General features: G+C 37.7%; 1 pseudogene; it reads left to right on the top strand.

Annotated features, from left to right (window-relative positions):
• Positions 1-3,019: 3,019 nt before the first annotated feature.
• On the top strand, positions 3,020-3,772 carry LOC118025969 (annotated as a pseudogene).
• Positions 3,773-12,417: the final 8,645 nt, after the last annotated feature.

Raw genomic sequence — 12,417 nt, 5'->3', positions numbered from 1 at the left:
CCATCAAATGGCTGCTACACAGGGTTATGGGAAGGACTAATACAATATATTACTATAGTAGAGATATCAAATATCATAAAGAAGATACAGATAAGTGTAGTAGGGGAAGCAAGGGAACATGGTATCTTGCTAGGGGTATCTTGTATATACTTAGTGGAACAGGTGATATTCAAACTTGAATTTAAAGATGGGTGGAATCTGGGTATGCTTAAATGAGGAAGAGCATAACAAGCAACAAGCATGAGGAAAGGCACAGATGTGACAAAGCACAGAGCATACCGTGTCAAGTTGGCATGATCAAATGGTGAGTGGAGACCAATGTGGGAAATATATTTGGGAAGGTAGGATTAACAATAGATTAGGGAAGACCTTAAAAGCCATTCCAAAGAATTTTGGCTGTGTTCTGTTGACAATTAGGGAAATATTGAAGGTTAAGAAGCACTGACATGATTACGTTTATGATTTGAGTAGATAAACAGCAGCAGAGTATTAAATATACTGATAAGGTATAAAACAAGGGAGAAAACCCAGGCAAATACTTTAAGAGGACTACTTAAAAACTTTTTTTAAAAGGAAAAAAAAAATCTCTACATTTTCTCTGTCAGGCCCATTATCTTCCCTTTCCAAAGGTCAGCATTATCTGGTGTACGTATCCCAATTACATTTTTGTTCTTTTATTTTATTTTTTATGTTCTTTAATGGAGTTATGTAATATTCTCCATAAGTGTCTTACCAAATTAAAAAAATATATAAAAAAAAGACTGCTGATTATAGTGGTATGAAGAATTTGGTAATCTCTCTCTGCAAAATAAAAGTATATAAATGGGCAAAATTAAGGAAGATGGTGGCAGAGTGGGAGGATCATAAGCTCATCTTATCCCATGAACAAAACTAGATAACTATCAAATCATTGGCAATACTCCAGAAATCAACCTGATGACTGACAGAACAAACTTCACAACTAAAGGGAGAGAAGATGCCACATTGAAGAAGGTAGGACTTGGGCGCCTGGGTGGCTCAGTTGGTTAAGCGACTGCCTTCGGCTCAGGTCATGATCCTGGAGTCCCGGGATCGAGTCCCGCATCAGGCTCCCTGCTCAGTGAGGGGTCTGCTTCTCTCTCTGACCCTCTTCCCTCTCGTGCTGTCTCTCATTCTCTCTCTCAAATAAATAAATAAATAAAATCTTAAAAAAAAAAAAAGAAGGTAGGACTTGTGGAGACATGCTGTGTTTCATGCTAATGGAATAAACCAGTATCCTAGCTTTCTATCTTTTTTATCTTAAAAGAAGTCCATGAATCTTAAAAAATCCTAAATTGCATCCATAGTACCCAAAGATTTACTATACCTTTTTCTTACATATCAAATGAACGCCAAGAAGCTTCTTATGACCGGGGCTTTGTTAACAAAAGTTGGATGGCTTTAAAAATGAAAACCTAACTAATGGATCAACTTATTTATTCATGAGATTCAGTTTCTATCAAACTTGGAGAATCAATTTACATTATAAAATGCTAAACCATTAGCATTATAAGCTGCAACCTTAAACCAGTTTCTCAGCTGCTCACCCAAACCCTCTCTCAACCCTGAGAAATGTGGTTTAGGGGAGAAACAGAATATGGATGCTGCAGAAAGGAGGGAGCAGTGGTCACAGAGAAGGGTGGGAGAGAGTAGAGCACACAGGGGGATGCACAAGGAGAATATTTCCCCAAAGCCACTGCCTTAGAAAATGAGAGGGGCTGAATTTCATGAGTTCTTGCAACAAGTGAGGCTTAAAGCCTGGAGTATTAAATTTCAGCGGGCATGGCTGGGATAGAGCTCTGAGGGTACTGCCTTGGCTCTGAGAAGGAAGCAGGCAAGCAAAGTAGTGGCAGACAGCATGGAAACAGCAATTTGAGGAATGCCTGGGGCACACATTAGGGAAATTACTCAATTCTTGGAGACTTTTCCAGAGAGGCAGCATTCAATGAGACACCTCTCTGGGGACAAAGGAGCTGGCTGGAGCCATTTACCTCACCCAACCCCTCAGTATAAACAGAATCGTCTATGGGAAGCAGCAGTGCACCAATGGCTGCTTAATTTGCTTATACCAAGCCTCACACCCCTGTGCTCTAGCGGGACTGCCCTTCTCAGCCAAGTTTGCCTCAGTCCAAGCAAGGTGGACACCTCCCCCAGAAGACCAGAACAAACCCCTGCTCACACATCTCTAAACCTGGAGTTTTAAAGGTCAGCAGGCTTGGCTGGGATGGAGTCCAGAGAGTACTGCTCTGCTCCTGGATAGAAGGCAGGCAAAAAACTCTGAGGCAGACAGCATGGAAACAGCTATCTGAAAAACACCTGGGGAATAGAGGGGGAGATTATTCCCTCTTCTCACAGTGCTTCTCTGAGAGGTGGTATACACAGAAAAAAATGGAAAGACCATAAATACATGGAAGTTAAACAACATCCTACTAAACAATGAATGGGTCAACCAGGAAACATAAGAAATTTAAAAATACGTGGAAACAATGAAAATAAAAACACAACAGTCCAAAACCTTTGGGATGCAGCAAAAGTGGCCCTAAGAGGGAAGTTTATAACAATACAGGCTCACCTCAAGAAGCAAGGAATATCTCTAATAAATGACCTACCCTTATACCTAAGGCAGCTAAAAAAGGAATAACCACCAAAGCTTAACGCCAGGAGACGGAAGGAATTTAAAAAGATTAGAGTGGAAATAAGTGATATAATAAATGATATACAAACAAAGAACAAACACACAGAAGAACAGATCAATGAAACCGGGAGTTGGTTCTTTGAAAAAATTAATAAAATTGATAAACCTCTAGCCAGACTTGCAAAAAAGAAAGAAAATGACCCAAATAAATAAAATCACAGCGGCTGCGGCACGGACACCTCGGCAGCCACGGCGGCGGGCCGCGGCGCGCGCCGACTAGGCCCGCCCTCTTCCCCCCCCTCCCCGCCCCGCCCCGCCGGCCGGGCCGCCGTCAGCTCTCCTCAGCGTGGGGCCGAGACGCTGTGAATGCTGATCCGCTGCGACCACAGGCTGCTGCACGTCCTGGGCCTTAGCTTCCTGCAGCTGACCCGCCGGCTGCTTTTCCTCTGCGCTCACAGCCTCATGAAACTGCTGGTCATGTTCGTCCTCGGCGGTCCCGGCGCCGGCAAGGGCACCCAGTGCGCCCGCATCGTCAAGAAATATAGTTACACACACCTTTCTGCAGGAGAACTTCTTCGTGATGAAAGGAAGAACCCAGATTCACAGTATGGTGAACTCACTGAAAAGTACATTAAAGATGGAAAGATTGTACCAGTTGAGATAACCATCAGTTTGTTAAAGAGGGAAATGGATCAGACAATGGCTGCCAATGCTCAGAAGAAAAATTCTTGATTGATGGGTTTCCAAGAAATCAAGACAACCTTCAAGGTTGGAACAAGACCATGGATGGGAAGGCAGATGTGTCTTTCGTTCTGTTTTTTGACTGTAATAGTGAGATCTGTATTGAACGATGCCTTGAGAGGAGAAAGAGTACTGGTAGAAGTGATGACAACAGAGAGAGCTTGGAGAAGAGAATTCAGACCTATCTTCAGTCAACAAAGCCAATTATTAACTTACATGAAGAAATGGGGAAAGTCAAGAAAATAGATGCTTCTAAGTCTGTTGACGAAGTTTTCGATGAAGTTGTGAAGATTTTTGACAAAGAAGGCTAACTCTAAACCTGAAAGCATCCTCAAAATCATGCTTGAATATTGTTTTGATAGCTGTTATCAACCCCTTTTTAAGGCAATTTTAATCTTTCATAATTACATCTCAGTTAATGGCTGGAAAGTATGTAGTAAGACAAATTAAATTTTTTATCTTAGATTTTTTGGTTATAGGAGTAGACAGTGAATTCAGGTCTAACTTCATCTTAGCTATGGTGGTCACAAAACAAAGAAGGATATTAGCTTAGTTCTTTGTTTTTACTCAAAAAGCATATCCCTTCTATAGTTTGTGCCTTCTGTGAGCAAAACTTTTTATTATGTCTGTATATCCCTTTAATAATTACCACATGTTAGGATTAGGGATTCCCCACTTCCTTGTTTTCTTGCAGGTTTTAAATTTCCAACCTGTTAAGTGAATTTGTGGACCAAATTCTTTTTTTTTTTTTTAAAGATTTATTTATTTGACAGAGAGATACAGCGAGAGAGGGAACACAAGCAGGGGGAGGGGGAGAGGGAGAAGCGGGCTTCCCACCGAGCAGGGAGCCCGATGTGGGGCTCGATCCCAGGACCCTGAGATCATGACCTGAGCCGAAGGCAGACACTTAACGACTGAGCCACCCAGGTGCCCCGTGGACCAAATTCTAAAGGAATTTATTGTGTAGTCGGTTCTTGCAAAATGTTTTTGGTAAATGAACTCATAAAATAAATTCCTAGAAGTCTTTTAGTATTTATCAAATAATTGACTATTTCCTATAGAAAGATAAGAAAACTTAGGCTTTGTTTTATTACAACTTACACAGAGTTGTGTGACAGGGCATCTTCTTTGCTTCCAGGGATTGGGATGGGGGTCACTGGGGGTTCAGAGCTTGGCAGAATTGTCAGCTTTTTTCTGACATAAATCTGAGGGTAAAGGGCAAGGATTGCATCTAATGACCTGTGTTCCTGTCCTCTATTATGTAATGTTCTTAGTGATTAAACTGATCTTAACAGAATTCCTAGCAGTGGAACCTTGAAATGCATGTACGAGGTTTATGGTCAATGATTTGGTTAGCGTTTTACTAACACTTCATTCAAAGTGTTTTTGTTTGTTTTCTAGACTAAGTGTAGGGTTGGTATGAAGTAAAAATATCTAATGGTTAATTTCCCATTTGTGTTTTATTTTCTTGAATACTTTTTTTTCAGTTATTTGTTTAAGGAGATTTAAAAATCATTACACTTTGGTCAGAAAAATAAAAAAAATATATCGTATAAATGTTTAAAAAAATAAAATCACAAATGAGAGAGGAGAAATAACAACCAATACCACAGAAATAAAATTATAAGAGAATATTATGAAAAAGTATATGACAACTAGTCACACAACTTGAAAGAAATGAATAAATTCCTAGAAACACATAAATTACCAAAACTGAAACAGGAAGCTATAGAAAACTTGAACAGACTGATAACCAGCAAAGAAATTGAGTCAGTAATCAAAACTGTCCCAACAAACAAAAGTCCGGGGCCAGATGGTTTCCAGGGGAATTCTACCAAACATTTAAAGAAGAGTTAAGACCTATTCTCAAACTAGTCCAAAAAATAGAAAAAGGAAGGAAAACTTCAAAACTCATTCTATCAGGCCACCATTACCCTGATACAAAACCAGATAGACTCCACTAAAAAAGAGAATTACAGTTCAATATACCTGATGAACATGGATGCAAACAATCTCAATAAAATGCTAGCAAAACAAATCCAACAATACATTAAAAAATCATTCACCACAATCAAGTGTGATTTAGTCCTAGGTTGCCAGGGTGTTTCAACATCACAAATCAATCAATGTGATACACCATATTAATAAAAGAAAGGATAAGAGCCATATGATCATTTCAATAGATGCAGAAAAAGCATTTGACAAAGTACAACATCTATTCATGATAAAAACCCTCAACAAAGTAAGGATAGAGGTAACACACCTCAACATAATAAATGCCATATATGGAAAACTCACAGCTAATATCATCCACAATGGGATAAACTGACAGCTTTTCCTCTACAGTCAGGAACAAGGCAGGGTTGTCCACTCTCACCACTGTTACTTAATATTGTATTGAAAGTCCTAGCCACAGCAATCAGACAACAAAGAAAAATGAAAGGCAATTAAATTAGCAAGGAAGAAGTAAAACTTTCACTATTTGCAGATGACATGATACTCTGTATAGAAAACCTGAAAGACTCCACCAAAAACCTCTTAGAACTGATAAATGAGGGGCGCCTGGGTGGCTCAGTCGTTAAGTGTCTGCCTTTGGCTCAGGTCATGATCCCAGGGTCCTGGGATCGAGCCCCGCATCCGGCTCCCTGCTCTGCGGGAAGCCTGCTTCTCTCTCTCCCACTCCCCCTGCTTGTGTTCCCTCTCTCGCTGTGTCTCTCTCTGTCAAATAAATAAATAAAATCTTTAAAAAAAAAAAAGAACTGATAAATGAATTCAGTAATGTCAGAGGATACAAAGTTAACATACAGAAATCTTTTGCATTTCTATACACTAATAATGAAGAAGCAGAAAAAAAAATAATGAAGAAGCAGAAAGAGAAATCAAGGAATCAATCCCATTTATAATTGCACCAAATACCGTAAGATAGCTAGGAATAAACCTAACCAAATAGGTAAAAGACCTGTACTGTGAAAACTATAAAACACTGATGAAAGAAATTGAAGATGACACAAAGAAGTGGAAAGGTATTCCATGCTCATGTATTGGAAGAACAAATATTGTTAAAATGTCTGTATTACCCAAAGCAATCTATACATTTAATGAAATCCCTATCAAAATACCACCAGCACTTTTCACAGAGCTAGAACAATCCTAAAATTTGTATAGAACCACAAAAGACCCTGAATAGACAAAACAACCTTGAAAAAGAAAAGCAAAGCTGGAGGCATTATAATTCCAGACTTCAAATTATATTACAAAACTGTAGTGATCAAAACAGTAGGGTACTGGCACAAAATAGACTCATGGATCATTGGAGCAGAATAGAAAACCTAGAAATGAACCCACAACTATACAGCCAATTAATCTCTAGCATAGCAGGAAAGAGTAACCAATGGTAAAAAGTCTCTTCTATAAATGGTGCCAGGAAAACTGGACAGCAACACGCAGAAGAACGAAACTGGACCACTTTCTTATACCATACACAAAAGTAAATTCAAACTAAAATAATAATACATAATTCATTAGGTTGGCACAAAGATTAAACAAATCATCACTTTAAAGTGATTATCATAGTGTCCAGTACATAGTAAACACTCCATAGATGAAAGCTAGTATTATTACTTAGACTTGGCTAATATTATTACTTAGACTTACATTTCATTTAGTGCTTCTTTGGTAACAGATGACAGTCCATGTAACTACACTCAAAAAGTATGTGAAACTGGGATGCCTGGGTGGCTCAGTCAGTTAAGCCTCTGCCTTTGGCTCAGGTCGTGATCCCAGGGTCCTGGGATCGAACCCCCCATTGGGCTCCCTGCTCAGTGGGGAGTCTGCTTGATCCTTCTCCCATGGCCCCTCTCCCCTGCTCATGCTCTTTCTCTCTCAAATAAATAAATATTTAAAAAAGTATGTGGAACAAAGACTTTAGTAAATTCAAAATGGATTAAAGACCTAAATGTGAGACTTGAAACCATAAAAATCCTGGAGGAGAACACAGGCAGTATCCTGCTTGACATTCAGCCACAGCAACTTCTTTCTAGATATGTCTCCTGAGGCAAGGGAAACAAAAACCAAAATAAACTATTGGGACTTCCTCAAAATAAATAAACAAACAAACAAACAAACAAACAAACAAACTTCTGCAGAGTGAAGGAAATATTCAATGAACTAAATGGCAACCTTTGGAATGGAAGAAGATATTTGCAAACGACATATCTGATAATGGGTTAGTATCCAAATTATATAAAGAACTTATAAAACTCAACTCCCACTATATGTTACACCTGAAACTAATATTACACTGTATGTTAACTAAATATAATTTAAATAAAAACTTAAAAAATAATAAAACAAAATATCTTCATTTGAGACTTCATACCAAATTATCTCAATGAAATTATTTTTTTGCGAAAGTGTGAATTCAACTTCAACTTAGAGCTAGAGGGGCTTGAAAGAGAAAAGCATAAACATTTTTTTTTTAAATATTTGAGAGAGAGAGAAAGAGTGAGAGAGAGAGAGATCACGAGCAAGGGGAAGGGTTAGAGGGAGAAGTAGACTCCCACTGAGCAGGGAGCCCCATATGAGTCTTGATCACAGGACCCTGGGATCATGACCTGAGCTGAAGGCAGATGCTTAACCGACTGAGCAGCCCAGGTGCCCTGAAAAGCATAAACATTTTTATAAAAATATCTCAATAATGAAATTTACAGTGTATTTCCTTATGATATTATTATTGCATACAGATACTTATTCAAGAAAAATACACCATGAATAGATAGTTTCACTGGTTTACCTTAAGCTGTTTAAATGTTAGTTTTTAAATTTGGCCAACTATGTTTATACCCCCTTGCAAATTCAGTTATTCAATGGAAACAATTCTTGACAGCAACTGGATATAATTTTGGGAGGCAGAGTAAAAGTTGTTTTGAATATTATAGATAACAACAAATATTTGCTTTTAACTTGCACTGAGCATACTATTTTTGTAAATTACCAAGAAGACAAGTTTAAAAGAAAGTGTCAGAGATTAAGGGAAGGGACAAGATGAATAGTCTTCCCCTTGCCTATAAGGTCTTACCTCATTTTCTCCATGGAAATCTTCTAAATCCAGATTAAATCTTACTCTATGAAAAATTTTTGGATTAACAGTTTTATTTCTTTTGAATTTCTACAATACTTATTTTTTTTTTAGTTTTGGACAATCATCTATTGCCTTATATTAGTAGCTGGTGAGTCTAACCCGATTCTAAAACTTGTTATGCCTGGCTGGCACAATCTTTTAAAACACACTTGAATTTGAATCCAGCTACTCAAGCCCATGCTTCCTGGTCCACATCTTTCCAAATCACTTCCAATTTTTTTTTAAAGATTTTATTTATTTATTTGAGAGAGAAAGAATGAGACAGAGAGCATGAGAAGGGGAGGGTCAGAGGGAGAAGCAGACTCCCTGCTGAGCAGGGAGCCGGACGTGGGACTCGATCCCAGGACTCCAGGATCATGACCTGAGCCGACGGCAGTTGCTTAACCAACTGAGCCACCCAGGCACCCTCACTTCCAATTTTTATATATCTAGCCTGCTTCAATTATTTAAGATACTTTCCTGGACCCTAAAGTTATCTTATTATAACCCTTGAATTCAAGTTTTGATTTCTATCTATAATGTAAGTTACTAGAAAGGAAAAACTCATAATTTTTACTCTCATTTTTTTAAGTCAATGCCTTCGAATAATACTCAAAACTAAGGAGGAGGCTCCATACATAGATATTGGGTGAATGAGTGGATGAATAATAGATTAAAACAAAGTTAAGGAAATAACAGAAGAATTATATCTCTATTATTTTTGTTCTTTCTAGTAATCAATTTGCTGACAAATCCCCAAGCCATAGCTATAATATCTCTGAATGACATTTGAAAATGTTTTCTATAGATCAGCTAACTAGTCTATGTTAACATTTAGGTATGTCAACTGCGAAAAGAGAGAGTTTGACTTCTTCTTTGCCAATTTGAATACCTTTTATTTCTTTTTGTTGTCTTATTGCTGTTGCCAGGTCTTCTAGTACTATGTTGAACAATAGTGGTGAGAGTGGGCATTCTTGACGTGTTCCTGATCTTAAGGGAAACACTTTACACCAGTTAGAATGGCAAAAATTGACAAGGCAAGAAACAACAAATGTTCAAGAGGTTGTGGAGAAAGGGGAACCCTCTTACACTGTTGGTGGGAATGCAAGTTGGTACAGCCACTTTGGAAAAAACATTGTGGAGGTTCCTCAAAAAATTAAAAATAGAGCTACCCTATGACCCAGCAATTGCACTCTTGGGTATTTACCCTAAAGACACAGATATAATGAAAAGAAGGGCCATATGCATCCCAATGTTCATAGCAGGAATGTCTGCAATAGCCAAACTGTGGAAAGAGCCGAGATGCCCTTCAACAGATGAATGGATAAAGAAGATGTGGTCCATATATACAATGGAATATGACTCAGCCATCAGAAAGGATGAATACCCAACTTTTACATGAACATGGAAGGGACTGGAGATCACGCTAAGTGAAATAAGTCAAACAGAGAAAGTCAATTATCATATGGTTTCACTTATTTGTGGAACATAAGAAATAGCATGGAGGACATTAGGAGAAGGAAGGGAAAAATGAAGGTGGGGAACAGACGGGGAGACGAACCATGAGAAACTATGGACTCCAAGAAACAAACTGAGGGTTTTAGAGGGGAGTGGGGTAGGGGGATGGGTTAGCCCGCTGATGGGTATTAAGGAGGGCATAGACTGCATGGAGCACTGAGTGTTATATGAAAACAATGAATCGTGGATCACTACATCAAAACTAATGATGTATGGTGACTAACATAATATAATAAAATAAAATAAAATTTAAAAAAAGGAGGTATTTAATATTTGGCAGTGTACTTTGGCCATTCAGAAACCTAGCTAACTCTAACATTGCCAATAATCCCACAAACTTGCCTTAATTTAAGATACGTCAATCCCCATAAGCTTTTCTGGCAGAAGAGTGGGGAAACCAAATGGAACTTTGTTTTGGAGTGAGCTAATTATAGCAATTCCATAGGCAAATGCTAGGCAAGATAGAAATAATATAGCATATTGAATAAAAGCATGAGCTCTGTAGTCAGATTGCCTGTCATTTAATAGTTATGTAATTTGGGATATGTTATATTAATTCTATGTGGTTCAGTTTCTTCATCTGTAAAATGGAGAAATAATAATTGAATAAAAGGCACAGCATAGGGAATATTATAATAGTGATGTATGGTAACAGATGGTAGCTACACTTGTGGTAAGCATAGCATAAGATATAGACAAGTTGAATTACTATGCTGTACACCTTAAACTAATACAACATTGTGTACCAACTATACTCAAATTTTAAAAAAATGTATAATTCATTAGGTTGGCATAGAGATTAAACAAATCATCACTTATAAAATGATTATCGTAGTGTCCAGTATATAGTAAACACTCCATAAATGACTGCCATTATTACTACTTAGACCTACATTTCATTGAGTGCTTCTTTGGCAACAGATGACAGTCTATGTAACTGCACTCAGAAAGTATATGGAACAGACTTCCAGTATTTCTAAAAAGTAAAAATGTGTTTCATTGTTCTAGTGATAAATTTAGTGATTAGATCAATTATTTCTCTTCATATACCCTTAGGTTTACATCTCCTGTGAAGAGACTGTAAAGACAAATAACTGAGGCATCATCATTACATGTGCATGGGCTTTACCTTTCATACTCATTTACACACATACAGTTAAAAGCTTCCAAGCAAAAAGCACCTCTAAGTGTGGAACACACAGGACTTGGTGAAAAACAAAAATGATTCATGATAATACTTTTTGAATTAGATGTTAATTAGCACCACTTTTGGTCTCGATCACTTAGCTTTTAAAGATTAATAAGCCAATTAGGAATGCCTTATCCGCATTTTCCCTTTAAAGTTGGCTACTTGGCACTGCATAGCCCCCATTTCCTAAGAATAACTTAGGATTTATTTCTACCTTTCAAATGTTTTGTTATAACACTGATAATATGTGGTTTCTGTGTAACTATAATAAACTGTGTATCTTGTTATCTTAGAAATAGATGTTATAAATTACATGATGAGAAAATTGCCAATATGTGTTTATGTGATTCTTTTTTTTTTTTAAAGATTTTATTTATTTATTTGAGACAGAGAAATGAGAGACAGAGAGCATGAGAGGAAGGAGGGTCAGAGGGAGAAGCAGACTCCCTGCCGAGCAGAGAGCCCGATGCGGGACTCGATCCCGGGACTCCAGGATCATGACCTGAGCCGAAGGCAGTCGCTTAACCAACTGAGCCACCCAGGCGCCCCTGTTTATGTGATTCTTAATTGAAGATTGAGCTGATTAGACAGAATGATTTGTTATTTCCTAATATGTTATATTTCAGTTCATATTTTATGGGAATATATGTGAGGAATTTCTGGATATTATCTGAAATTGCTCCTATTAAGGTAACTAAATAATTTAATTTTTCTTGTACTTATATATTATTTAATAACCATGTTTCCAAATTGATTAAATAACAAGATTCAGGTAAGTAAATAAGTATGTCAATGTGAGAAACTCACTTTGTGAATGTGAGGTAGAGGCTGGAATAATCTAATTACTTTATAGTCTTGTCAGAGGGGCCAGGAACATTCTAAGATGTAGTCCCTGTACATTTGTGTCCTGGAAGAGTAAATAACCCCATCCTCATTAGGACTGGATTCTGAGATCTCCTTTCCTTGGGCAGAGGGATGGATATGGCTGAATAAAAATACCAGAACCCACTGTGTTTATCAGGATTTTTTTGGACTTACGTTTTCATATTCTCTGAATCTACAGGATGAAATACTATCTCTTGTTTACTCACTCTTGTTTATGATTTTCTGGCCTGGTCTTATTCTTGGACCTTGTCCATTCATCCATTCATACCTACATACATTTAATCATATATTCATTTATTCAAGAAACATTAA

Source organism: Mirounga leonina, unplaced genomic scaffold (genome assembly GCF_011800145.1).
Source record: "Mirounga leonina isolate KUSES-001 unplaced genomic scaffold, KU_Mleo_1.0 Mir_204, whole genome shotgun sequence".
Taxonomy (NCBI): domain Eukaryota; kingdom Metazoa; phylum Chordata; class Mammalia; order Carnivora; family Phocidae; genus Mirounga; species Mirounga leonina.
The sequence above is the reverse complement of the archived record's forward strand: the minus strand, read 5'-3'. Positions and strand labels throughout refer to the sequence as shown.